General features: G+C 50.6%; 3 long non-coding RNA genes across 4 annotated transcripts; 2 read left to right on the forward strand and 1 right to left on the reverse strand.

Annotated features, from left to right (window-relative positions):
* Window positions 1-139: 139 nt before the first annotated feature.
* Window positions 140-6,909, forward strand: LOC135278254 (uncharacterized). 2 transcript variants are annotated; one of them, XR_010345795.1, is made up of 3 exons: window positions 163-2,131; window positions 3,347-4,142; window positions 5,170-6,909. It is a non-coding gene; the product is annotated as an uncharacterized LOC135278254 (long non-coding RNA). The 2 variants fall into 2 exon arrangements; XR_010345794.1 differs by having other exon boundaries at window positions 140-4,142.
* LOC135278256 (uncharacterized) lies at window positions 5,151-9,046 on the reverse strand. Its single transcript, XR_010345799.1, has 3 exons — window positions 7,645-9,046; window positions 6,185-6,558; window positions 5,151-5,780 (listed from the first exon to the last, which is right to left on the reverse strand). It is a non-coding gene; the product is annotated as an uncharacterized LOC135278256 (long non-coding RNA).
* On the forward strand, window positions 7,494-13,008 carry LOC135278257 (uncharacterized). Its single transcript, XR_010345800.1, has 3 exons — window positions 7,494-8,063; window positions 11,874-11,919; window positions 12,554-13,008. It is a non-coding gene; the product is annotated as an uncharacterized LOC135278257 (long non-coding RNA).
* Window positions 13,009-13,340: the final 332 nt, after the last annotated feature.

The following is a 13,340-nucleotide window of genomic DNA, read 5'->3' on the forward strand; positions in this document are numbered from 1 at the left end:
CTGGTCCCTTGGTTTCATGAGGTCCCCACAGTGTCCCAATGATCTCCATGGGAAGGAAAGATCTGAGCCCCAGTGTTTCAGGGGCAGTCACCAGGGACCAAGGCCAGACAGACTTGATGGTACTGGCAGATTTTGCCTGGGAGCAACCCTAGGATATACAAAATTTCAGAGGTGGAATCCCAATTTCAGACATGGACATGCAGAGGAGAAGATGGTTATTTTCATAGGAAGGAAAGCACAGAACACCAGTGTTTGAGACACAGATGAAAGGTGGCCATTGGAGGCCTATGCCAGCCAGACCTCTCTGTCTTGGAAGCTTTTGTCATGGAGGAATCCTTGGATATATGGAATTTGGGAGGAGGAATCTCAATTTTGACAGTGGACACCTTGAGAAGAAGGACAGTTCTTTTCCACTGGAAGGAAAACCCAGAGCCCCAGTGTTTTGAAAGCAGATGAGAGGCAGCCCCCAAGAGGCCAAGGGCAGCCAGACCTGTCTGTCCTGGCTGCTTTCACTGGGGAGCAATTCTTGGCTGTATGGAGTTTTGGAGGTGGAATCGCAATTTTGGCCATGTGCACCTGGTCAAGATGGATGTGGTTTTTTTCCAATAGGAAAGAAAAGCACAAAGTCCAAGTGTTCTGGAAGGAGATGAGAGGTGGCCACCCTTAGGTCAAGCCAGCCACACCTGTCTCTCCTTGCACTCTTCGTCTAGGGGCTATCCTTGGACATAGGGCATTTTGGAGGTGGAATCTCAGTTTTGGCTGTGGGCACCTAGACAGGAAGAAGAGTTCTTTTTATTAGGAAGGAAAGCACAGAGCCCCATTGTTTCAAAGGCAGATGAGTGTCAACCCTCAGGAAGTCAAGGCCAGTCAGACTTATCAGTCCTGGCAGCTTTTATCTGCAAGCTATCCTTGTATATAGGGAATTCTGGAGGCAGATTCCCCAGTTTTGGCCAGAGACGCCTGGTTGAGTATGGCCAAGAAAGAAAAGCACATGGTCCCAGTGTTTCAAAGGCAGATGAGACAAGGCACCCAGGTGGCCAAGGCAACCAGACCTGTCTGTCCTGGCAGATTTCATCTGGGAACAATATTTGCATATAAGGAAATTTGGAGGAGGAATCCCAATTTTGGCAGTGGGCCTCTGGAGGAGAAGCACAGTTCTCTCCCAGAGGAAATAAATCCCAGAGCCCCAGTGCTTCAGGCACAGATGAGAAGCAGCCCTCAACATGCCAAGGTCAGCTGGACCAGTCAGACAGCCCCCAGGAGGCCCAGCCAGACAGAACAGTTCCATGTTCCCTTGGTTTTGTGGAACCCCACAGTGTCATAAAGGTCTCCTTGGTTCCATCAGGCCCTGGAGTGTTACAAAGCTCCCTTGCTTCTGCAGTGTCACAATGGCCCGGTGCTTCCATGAGACCTTGCAATGTCACAATGGCTTAATGGTTCCACAAAGTCCTGATGTGTCACCATGGCCCCTCGGCTCCATGTGCCCTCGCTGTGTCACAATGGCTCCTCCGTGACACTATGGGCTCCACAAGGTCACTATGGACCCTTGGCTCCTTGGGGCCCCCAGGTTTCACAATAGTCTCCTTGATTCCACGAGGCACCACAGTGTCACCATGGCCCCTTGGTTCCATGAGGTTCTGTAGTGTCACCATGGTGTCCTTGGACCCTCATTGTTCCAACTGACCCATAGTTCTATGAGGTTCCATAGTATCACCATGGTCACTGTCAGAGGCTGGATGAGATCGATGTCCTGAGACACCTTGGGATGCTCGGAATGCCCGTGTGGGGCCAGGTCAGGCCTTGGTTTGTGGTGGGTCGGAGCCCTGCCCCCAGCCCTGGCAGAGCTGTCAATCACACAGCAGGAGCGGTGCTAACCCAGGTCTGATTGGCTGAGATGTCAATAAATCAATCAATCACACAGCAGGCAGTGCTAACCCAGCTCTGATTTGCTGTCAATCAATCACACACTATCAGCTTGACTCTGATTGGGCAAGCAACTGGCAGTCCCACCCCAGGGGTGGGCCCATGAAGGCCCAGGGTGATACAAGCCAGACCATGAGGCCAGCCCATGGTCTGGATCCTGCCTTCTCCTGGAGTTCCTCTCTTAGCGACGCTGGAACCTGAGCAGTTGGTACCTATGTGCATGTCTTTGTTTAGATCTTGTGTCTTTCTGTTGTTCTCTATTTCTTCTACTTACCTGGAACATTTTTGGGTAACTTAACATCTTAAGGCTTAAAGGTTTTTAGGTTAAATGGGCTGAGTTAATGAAGTCAATGCTAAGAGTTTTGTGTTGAAGTGGATGTTGTATTAAACCCTTTGCCAAAGTTCCTTGATTGTCTATATTTTGCCAGTAAATTTTGTGTCATTTTGACCTCTTAACTCAGTTGGTTAGAGCATGGTGCTGATATCACTAAGGCTGTGGGTTCAATCCCTGTGTGGGCCATTCACTTAAGAGCTGGACTTGATGACCTTGTGAGTCCCTTCCTACCAAGAATATTCTTTGCATCTGCCTATGTTGAGAATATCTGGTTGGTGTTTCTTCTGTGCACCAAACTCAAGGGAAGGAACCTTTGGTTCCCCCCAGCATTTCAGTGTTCTGGGGGTGTTACAGCCCTGCAGGCTCACAATGGCCTCTTGTTTCCATGAGACCCCAGAGTGTCACATTGGCCCCTTGGTTCCATGGGTCCCAACAGTGCCATGACAATCCCCTTGGTTCCACAACTTCCCACAGTGTCACACTGGCCCCTTGGTTCCTTGAGGATCTGGAATGTCACACAGGTTTATGACATTTGTCCTTCCTGCCCCTCACATCCCACTGCCCCACAAACAGCCCCAAGCCATCCGTGAGGGACAGGCCCTGCTGGCCCAGGCTGGGCTCAGGGCTTGGCCTTTCTGCTTCCCCCAAACAGCCCAGGCCTTGCTCAGCATTGCAGTTCCCTGCTCAGAGTCTTTGGCTCTCTGTTATAATGGCCTCAAGGATCTGCTCTCACCAGTTCCTGGGGAGCCTTTGGCAGTCCCTGCCCTCAGTGGGGCCGAGGTGCTCCAAGGGACTTGGAGTTTTGCTCCTGATTCCTTGAGCAGCTTCTTCAACCTTCTCTCAATGCCTGAAGGTTCTGGACTCAACCCCAAATCTACTGTGGGGATCATCAAAATACAGAAAGACCTTGGGGGCACTTTTTCTTCCTTCATGGTCTTCAAGTCTCCAGGGCTTGTGCAGCTGATTGGAGTCAGTTTGGAGTTCCTTTAAGGAGGAAGATTTCAAAGTGCCTCATGATTTTTTTTTTCTTTAATCAAGTGAGTATGTTTGGTTGGTTTTTTTTTGTTTTGTTTTGTTTTGTTTTTCCAGTTCAGAGAAGAGATGAGAGAAGCATTCCGTAGCTGATTGTGATGCTGAATGTCTCCTTTGGAGGTCTGTGCATGGAGAAGGATGAGCCCATTGAGGGCTGACCCCGTTTGAACAAGCTGCTCCTCACCTCCAGCCTCACTGTGTCTGACATCACCCACCTGGGACTGACATCCCTGTGCCCTGCAGCAGAACCTTGTCTCCTGAGATCTGCAGCTCCATGTCCCAGCCCCCTACATCGTGTCCCACCTGCTCTCCTCAGGGCTCTGCCTGCACACAGGCCCAGGAGAAGTTTTCCTGTTGGGAAGGAAACAATGGAAAAGCCTGAGGTTTCCTCAACATCAAACCCCACTCAGGAACCACCTGCTCAGTACTGGCTGCCTGGAATGGTGTCACCTTTCTACAAGGGATAGTGTGACCAGAAATGATCTCTGGAAACAGAATTCCGAGTCTTGCAGCATAATTCTCTGTCCCTGTCCTTTCCCTGGATCTCTGTTGCAGATGGAAGCTGCTGGTGCCATCCTCACTTTTAACCTCTCTTTGGAATGCAGAGATGTTCCCAAGTGTGTTGAGCAGGATTTGCTCAATGTTTCTACAAGACTTTGTGTTCCTCATGGAACAAAGGGGCCATTTTGACACTGAGTGGGCAACATGGAAGCAAGGAGTGAATTGTTACACTGGGGTCCCATGGAACCAAGGGGCCATGGTGACATAGCAGGGCCATGTGGATCCAGTGGTCCATTGTAACACTGTGGATCCAAGGAGTTCATTTTGACACTGAGGAAGCTCATAGAGTGAGGTAGGCCATTGTGACACTGAAGAACTTCATGACACTAAATATCCATTGTGACACAGCAGGGCATCATGGGATCCAAGGAACTGCTGTTGGCAGTATGGAAACTCATGGAACCAGGGGCCGTTTTGGCACTGCAGAACAAACACAGCTGCTGGACCTTGTCCCCTGGCCCTGCACAGTTCCTTGGGAGACACGGCAGGAGCAACACCCTGGGAGCCTCGGGAATGCCCCCCTGGGATCCATGGCACACACTCCCTGGGGCTGTAATTCCAGTTCCCAGACAGGAAAAGACGTTCTGCCCTTGAAGGCAAAGCTCTCAACAAGGAGCCAAAAGCCAAGTGAAGCAAGATCTTACAGTGACATTTCACTGCCAGCCTTCATAACTTTACCCATGGTTGTTGTAGCTCATGGATTGGGAATTAAATCAGGGGAGAGTCTTTGGTGGGAACTGCCCTGGGTCAAGAGAGACACTGAGAGAGAAACAGAGCAGGCAAAGAGAGGCAGGAAAGAAAGGAGGGCACAAACACAATCAGCTGAGAATGTGGCACCCTGAAAAACAAAATGGAACTGATAGAAAATGAATGGGACAGAAATCAATAATTCTGAAAGTTTTATTTACTCTTAAAATACATCCCACACACCCACCCCCACACAATCCCAATCCCACTTCTCCAAATTTGGATGCCACTTCTCCCAGTCTCCTTCCAACCCCATCTCATCCTGGAGGCTGTGGAATCAAATAGTCTTGACATGGGACTGCATTTTTTTTTGAGGTTGGAACAAGCCATTTTGAGATGGGATTGAGCCCTTTTGGGGTAAGAAAGAGTTGTTTTCAGTGGGACTGAGTAGTTTTGAGGTGACAGATCAATCCACCTTGACTTTTGAATGCAAAGAGATGGAGAACACTGCCCAAAATCCCCCAAGAACCCACAAATCTTCCAAAATATGTCCCCAAACCATAAAATTGCACCTCAAATAGCTGTGAAATGGCGAGACTTTAGACATCTCTGATCAATTTCTTTATTTTTAGTCCTATTTCAGGCAGTTTTAAGGGATGAAGACAGATCAGAAGCAAATGACAGCTATACCAAAAGGAGAACCAGCCAGGTGTCTTCCCAACATGGATCACAGTGAGTGTGGGCTCTGACCAACATGGGTCCTCCCCATGGGAGGACCTACAATGCATGAAGTTCTTCCTGCAGTTAGGACACTCACAGAACTTTCCTTATTGGTGCCTCCGTTGCTGTTGCGTCAAGTAAGAGCTGCTGGAGAAGCTCTTTCCACACTGGGGACACTCGTAGGGCCATTCCCCAGTGTGGATTATCTGGTGGCTGATCAGGGTATTGCTTCACCTGAATCTCTTCCCACACTCCAAGCACTTGTGGGGCTTCTCATCATGAAGCTATTCAGGGACAACCAGCTCCAAGCTCTGGCTGAAGCTCTCTCCACCTTCCTGGCACAGGGTGGGGCTTTCCTCCTCAGAGCACCCTGGGCGGGGTTTGCAGCCCCTCCACATGTTGGATTTCAGAGATTTTTCCTCCCTGTTGGATTCCTGCACCATGGAGCCACTCAAAACGGCCTCTTCCATGGGGTTCTGACATGGGGATTTGTCCTCCATCGTCTCCATTCTCAGTTCCTTGTCTGGGGGAGGAAGGACAAGGAGAGGATGGGATTTGCCTCCATGCCAGAGGGAAAGGGAAGTAGATCCCTCCAGGGCTTCCCTGGCAGGACGATATTGGCAGTGGGGTTGTCCTGCAGCCAGGGGCCATGCTGGGCTGGGAGATGGAGCAGGAGAGAGGGGGAAAGGGGCAGTGACTTCCTCCTCACCTTCCTGGGTGTCCCAGGGCATCATCTCAGTTTGAAAAGACAGCTGTCTGCTAAGGAAGGCCGGAGCCTCCCTTGAAATGGAAAATGTAAAGCCCCTCCCTCTGAATTACAATTTTCAAAATTAGGGGCTCCCAGGCAAAAGATACAAGAATAGGAATAACTGTTTTTTAGTAGAAAAATTAAAAATAAAAATGCCATAGTACTAAAAAACTACTTACAGAGTCAGACTACAACCTGACACCCAGTGGGTCAGGGTGGTGGTAGCAATCCCATTAAATGGTGGCTGCAGTGCTCCTGCAGTGACAGATGTGGTTCTGTTGAAGCAGTGATTTTGTAGAAGGGTGGAGTTTTCCTCTGAAGGTCCAGTGGTGGTGTAGGTGGGCCTGGTCTTCCTCTGGGATCTAGTGGAGAAGAAAGCTGCTCATCTGGGAATCCTGTGGGAGAAGGCTGGCTATTGTGTTTCAAGCCTCAGATTATATCCAGATAGGAATGCTTGGCTCCTCCCTCTGGGCAGAGCTTCTCATGATGGGATGGTGTAATTTTTATCAGTCATGCAGTGACACTCAATGGCCCAATAACAGACGATATCTCCCTAGAGTGAGAATTGGTTGTGGAAGAGATAAAGTAAACTGCCCAATTAACAGATGATAACTGCTCCACCTTTAACAGATGGTAATTGAATATACACCCAGCTAAACTTGAGACACTGTTCCAGCCTTGGAAACCAGGATTTGGTACTAGGGCTTGTTAGGGAATGCAACCCTGAGTGAAGACAGAGAAAGGATCTCCAGAGCCTGCAGCCAGAAATGGAGAGTTGTGGGATAATCATACCAACATCTTCTCTTTTGCAATTATTTTGAATTATTATTTGTTTTGTCTATCTTATACTTTTGTAATTTTTTGCAAATTTGCATTATCTAAATTACACTGTTTCTTAAGTTGGTGTCTGTGTCTTTGGTGTTAACCCTGCCCACTGGCAAAACAGGGCCCCATCCTCCCTGGGGAGGATGGGGAGACAAAAGCCATCACTCCAAATATCCCCCTTCCTCTTTGCTCCCCTCACTTCATACACTGTGCATGATGTCCTATGGTCTGGTATATCCCTGGGGTCAGTTGGGGTCACCTGTCCTGGCTGTGTCCCCTCCCAACCTCCCTCACAGCCCCTCCCTAGCATGGCTGGAGGACAGGCCTTGGCTCAGTGTGAGCTCAGCAAGAACAAAACCATCTCTGCATGCTCAGCCCTGTGCTCAGCACCTGGCCCAGCAGTGTCAGTGCCAATGTCTGTGCCCTCAGTCCCTGCCAGGGCTTTCCATGGCAACTGCCAGGACAGGTGACCCAGGTGTCACCCCCCAGTGAGGGTTGCCATGGAAACAGTGCCAGCACTGCCCCTTTCTGTCTGGCTGACCTGGCCTTTGGCCCTGGCAGTGCCTTTTGCTGCTGGTTCCTGGTGCCTGAGTGGCCAGCGCGGCACAGGGCAGGTGGCCATGGCACAAGCCCCCAGCCAGGGATCCCCTCTGGCCCTGGGAAGTGACACCAGCCTGCCAGGGCAGGTTTCCATGGCAACCAACCATCACAACAGGTCCAGGCCTTGGTTGCTGTGGCACCAAACTAAGGAATGGGTCCCTGTGGCCGTTGCCATGGCACCTGGTGGCACCAATGAGTGTCACTGCAATTCTACCTGGAACAGCCCTGGCACTGCTTTGTCCTGAGGGTTGCTGTGGCAGCCAAGGACAGCAACAGCTCTGCACGCAAGTGGCCATGGAATCTGGCTGCAGAAATGGCTCCTTGGGGTGGTTTCCAAGGAAACTTGAACTGATGAGGGTTGCCATGGCACCCAAACGCAGCAGTGGGGTCAGTGCAGTGTCCATGGCAACAGCCCCTTTCAATGGCCCAGTGCAGGCTGGGATGATGATCCATCCTCACAGCCGACCCAGGGCAGGTCTGCAGTGGTCTTGCTGGCACCTTGGGCTTGGCACACACTTGAGGAGGGTGTTTTCAATGGGGGCCTCAGGAGATTTAGATTGCTTCAAAAAATTAAAAAGGCAAAATCCCTCTTTGGTTGGGTTCAGCCAGTTCTCCAAGCAAATCAGGTCCCAGGTGAGTGAGGAGAGACAAGGATGGGGCTGGGGAATGTGGATCAAGGTCATCCACACTGGTCCATCCTCAAGGCACAGCTTCTCTGACCAGGCCAGAACTCCTCAAAAGCGTCCCTGGGTCAGTATCCATCATAGAATGCTGCAATCACCTCTTGTGTAATAAGAAAAGTAATAAAATACACCCTTTAAAATAGGAACATATATTTCCTAGAAAGCCTTTGAAATATTTCTCCAGCAGGAAACCTTCCAAATGAACTGCTCAATACCAGAGGGAAATCAGGGCAGCACCATGGTTTGTTAGGACTTGTTTGATCCTAATGAGCCCTATGGTGCATTTGGAGCTGAGCCCTTGAACCTCAGGCCCTGAGAGGAGATTGCACAAAACTTTCCAGGAGTCCAAGTCAGAGGAAACACCCAAAGTGTCTCAAAGCATTAATAGATCCCACTGAGGTCCATCCCCAACACAGGCTTCTCATGGACTCCTTGGAGGAGAGAATTGGAGGCCAGGATGGCACAAAAACCTCTCAGAGACACTGTGGAATGAAAAATCCAAAGTAAATTGAACACCTTGAGTATCTCAAAGCATTAATGAGCCAAACTGAGTGTCAGTACAAAGCTCTCAAGGGACTAATTAACACAGATAATTGGGGCCATGATTGCACAAACCTCTCATAGAGTCTGTATTAAAAGATACAGACAGAAACACAGAATACAGATACAGAATCACCAAGTAACTTAAAATAACTGAAGTACCTTGAAGCAATAATGAGCCCAATGAGTGTTGTTACTAACAAAGCCTCTCTAGGGACCGATTACAGCAGATAATTGGAGACCATGATTGCACAAACCTCTCAGAGACTCCAAGGCAAAAGTAAAACACAAAGTCCTTTGAAAACTTGCACTTCCTGGGAGCAGTAAGGAGCCCCCCCCAGGGCCATTCCTGAGCAAGGCCCCAGGGACTCCTTCCAGTAGATCCTTGAGGCCACTGGGATGTGGGCTATGGGGGGATGCTGAGGGCAGGACAAGGGGCTGACAGTGCCCAGCCTGGCTGGGGCTGTGCCAGGAGGCCCCAGGGCCTCAGGACAAGGTGTTTCCTCCCAGGTCTTGGTGGCACAGACCCTGCTGCTGTGCCCCAGGGCACCAAGGTTTGGCTTCTCTTTGTCCCCACCTGCCATCACTGCCTCCAGTTCCTTGCTCTGGCTGGGGCCTGGGGACACTTTCTCAGTCATGTCCCTCTGTTGAGTTGTGTTCCTAATCAGTTGCAGTTGAATTAAGTTATGCTTTGTAAGTTGGTATGTTCCATTCTCCCCTTACGTTAAGAGTGGTTCTGCCCAGTTGCCTCCTCCCTTGAGCCCCTCTCCGTTTCCCTATCTCCTCCCCAGTTGCCCCAGCAACCACTATATCCTTTGTTCTATCCCTCCTCGGTGCCCTGCCCATCACTCGGTGACCCGACCCTTTCGTCGAGAAGCTTCTCTCTAGGGCATTGAGTGATTGGTTCAGGGGCCGAGGCCCCTCCCCAAGATACCCCGGATTGGATGAGTTAAGTTGTCTGTATCCCTTTACCCACTACCCCCTGGTCCTCTATTGGTTAGAGACCAGGTTCCACCTTTGTACCCACCTCCCTTTATAAGTTGCTGTCACCCTGTTAACCGTGTCTCTGCCTTCTGGCTCCCCTCAACTTTCCATCTCCCTGCTCCTCAACAAACCCGGTTATCCCAGAAGACAGAGTCCACGTTTTTCCTCGCTTCTGCTGTAGCTAGCCAAGGGTCCTAGAAAGTGTGCACTCTCCGTCACACCGAAGTGGAGAGAGTGCCCTCACCACTGCAGCTCAGGTGCCATTGGGCTCAGCAAGGCCGCCCTGAAAAGGGGCTTTCGGACACGCACGGCTGCATCTCTCAGTGAGACCCTTTAAAAGTCAAAGAAACTTTGGAGTTGGATTCTGACTTGGAGTTCTTGCGAGGTTTCTTCAGCTCCCTCTCAGGGACTGATGTTCAGGGCCTCAGCACAAAGCCCCAGAGGGTCATTAAAGCCCTTGTGCTGTGTCTGTGCTGCTGAGCTGGGCCAGGCTCCTGCACAGAGGCAGCTCCTGGTAACCAAGAAGAGCTTCAAAAGCACATTTCTCTTGATGAGCAGCTCTTCTGCCAGCCCAGCAGGGCTGGGGCACTGCCTGCAGCCACCCCAGGCACAGCACAGAGGCACAGAGAGCTTCAGTCAGTCAGGGCTGGGAAGGAGCTGAGAAGTGCCTGGGGGAGAATCACTGACAGCCCTTGGCAAAGGAACCTCTGGCTGCAGGACAATGCAGCTACAGGTCCTGGAGTGATCTTCTAAAGCTGGAACATCCCAATGCCTACAGACTCTGAGTACAACTCTGAGTATTTCTGGTGCAGGGGAAGCGAAGTGCTCGTGAAGGTTTCACATGCTGAGGGGTATATCAGTCATAGGATATTTCCAAGACAAGGATTTTGTTAAAAATGAGGAAATTACCTTAGACTTTGTGTTCAGTTTTCTACTATTGGAGAATGGCAGGGAGGGGGAGATAAATAGTAAAGGTTGATTATGGCTCTTCACAAGTGCCTGAGACATCTGAACTGTTACTTTTAGTGATCACTAGGAGATCCCTAATGTGCTTTCAGCCACTCTGCCCATGGACAGAAGCAGCATCACCTTTGCTGGACCCATCAGGCTCAGTCTGAGCTGTCCTTTCTCCAAGCTGCAAACCTGCCCCAGCCAGTGCCCTGCAAACAGGCAGGGTTCTGTCGGGCCAAGGAGAGTGCACAGAGATTTGGGGTCTGTGAGTGCTGGCAGGGAGAGATCAGGCACAGGGAAACACCTGCAGGAGGAAAATCTCCAGGAAGCAGAAAGAAGATTGGGGAAAGAGAGAAAACAAACACAGAAATGTTGTGGCATGGAGAGTTTAGAAATGCCCACAGCAGCCCCTCCCTCTGAATAAGCCCCCTCCCTCCTGTCCCCCAGCCAAGCCTCTGCCCTCAGGGCTGGGGCTCCAAGGTGTGAAGCCCCTCCTGTGCAGGCAGAGCTGCAGCAGAGCCGTGGGGCAGCTCTGCGGCCCTGGACCCAGTTCTCTCTGCAGAGCACAGGGCTGGGAGCAGCTGCCCGGCCCTGGGGGCTCTGGGAGGGGGCACAGCTGGCTCAGGGTGATGCTGTCCCCAGCGCCAGGCTCTGGGCAATGCTGTCAGTGCAGCCAGGGAAGGAGCTGCATCTCCCTAAATCCAATGCCATCATAAGGACACCTGGAAGTCCCTGTGAGATTTCAGTCCAAGCTGGGAGCTTCAATCCAGGGTGCAAACCTGTCCTGGAGCATCCCTGAGTTATAAGATTCATGGGGAAAGGCAGAGGTGTTCTGACACTGAAAATGCTGTTGGGTTGATGAAATGAGCAACGTGAGTCCTTGGCTACAAATGTGGAGCTAGGCTATGGTGGATCCATCTGCTCCCTGCAGTACCTGGGGGTTTTTAAGAGAAACTCAGGAGTGTCAACATTCTTCATTTGAGACAAGTGAAAGCTCAGAGAAAATCCAATCAGAATGAAGTGACAGATCATCTTCCCTCAGTCTCCACTCTTAATCTTGCCTCAGGGAACTGTTCTACCAGAGGGCAGCAGAAATGCTGAGGGTTTCTGGTATCCAAGAATACCCAGGGAGACATGGAGGAAACTTAAAAAGAAAATCTCAGAACTCAAACACAAAAGCATGTCCATGTGTGTTCCAGAGGAGGGGGTATGGGAAATGGCTTTGATTTTGGTTACAGGTCTCTCCCCTAACTGTCCTCTTCACTGTCCTTTTCTCCATGAACAGGTCCCCATGCGCAGCCACAGCAAATGTCCAACAGCAGCTCCATCAGGTACTTCTTCCCGCTGGCATTGGCAGACACACAGCAGCTGCAGCTCCTGCACTTCTGCCTCTTGCTGGGCATCTGCCTGACTGCTCTCCTGGGCAACGGCCTCATCATCAGCGCCGTAGCCTGCGGCCAGCACCTGCACACGCCCATGTTCTTCTTCCTGCTCAACCTGGCCCTCAGCGACCTGGGTTCCATCTGCACCACTGTCCCCAAAGCCATGCACAATTCTTTCTGGGACACCAGGACCATCTCCTATGCAGGATGTGCTGCACAGCTCTTTTTGTTTTTGTTTTCTGCACAGCAACAGAGTTTTCCCTCCTGACCATCATGTGCTATGACCGCTACATGTCCATCTGCAAATCTTGGCACTATGGGACCCTCCTGGGCAGCAGAGCTTGTGCCCACATGGCAGCAGCTGCCTGGGCCTGTGGCTTTCTCAATGCTCTGCTACTCACAGCCAATACATTTTCCCTGCCCCTGTGCCATGGCAATGCCCTGGGACAATTCTTCTGTGAAATCCCCCAGATCCTCAAGCTCTCCTGCTCATAGTTCTACCTCAGGGAACTTGGGCATCTTGTGTTTTCCATCTGTTTAGGACTTGGAATGTTTTGTGTTCATTGTTTTCTCCTATGTGCAGATCTTCAGGGCCGTGCTGAGGATCCTCTCTGAGCAGGGACGGCACAAAGCCTTTTCCACCTGCCTCCCTCACTTGGCTGTGGTCTCTCTGTTTATCAGTACTGCTACATTTGCATACCTGAAGCTCCCCTCTGTTTCTTCTCCATCCCTGGATCTGTCAGTCTCTGTTCTGTACTGAGTAGTGATTCCAGCACTGAACAACCTTATCTACCGCCTGAGGAACCAGGAGCTCAAGGATGCCTTGAGGAAAGTGGTGATTGTATCTTTTCAGAAACAATAAACTCTCTTTTTTCTGCTCAGAACCTTCAGAATGTAACTTTTTACAATCTCAGCTGTTTTTTCCCTATTTGTCCATTTTTCATTGGGAGGGACCTTATTAGTTTTCTAGTTTTATAATGATTTTTATAAAAAACATTATAGCATTTCTTCATAAAAAGCTCCTGGTAGCTTGGTTACTGTCCTGCTACATGTCTGTGCTGTGACCTCAGGCAGGGACAGGCCATGGGACTGCTGAGACACAGCTGGGCTCCAGCACAGCAGCTCCACCAGCAAAGGGCATCTCCTGAGCACAGAGCAGGAAGGCTTTGTTCCTCTCCACAGTCACTTTCAGGACTCTCAAGAGACTCCTTGTGTTCCTTGTTCTCCCAGAGCTAAGTGGGATGAAATAGGGGTCTCACCATGGCCTTCAGGGTACTCAAGTCTAGGTCAGGTTTTGCTTTTTGGTGGTCAGTGCCCATCCGATGCTGACTGGTCTGTGCTGAACCTTCCTGGGGCTCTGCAGCTTGTGC

The sequence above is a fragment of the Passer domesticus genome, chromosome 11 (assembly GCF_036417665.1).
Source record: "Passer domesticus isolate bPasDom1 chromosome 11, bPasDom1.hap1, whole genome shotgun sequence".
NCBI classification, from domain to species: domain Eukaryota; kingdom Metazoa; phylum Chordata; class Aves; order Passeriformes; family Passeridae; genus Passer; species Passer domesticus.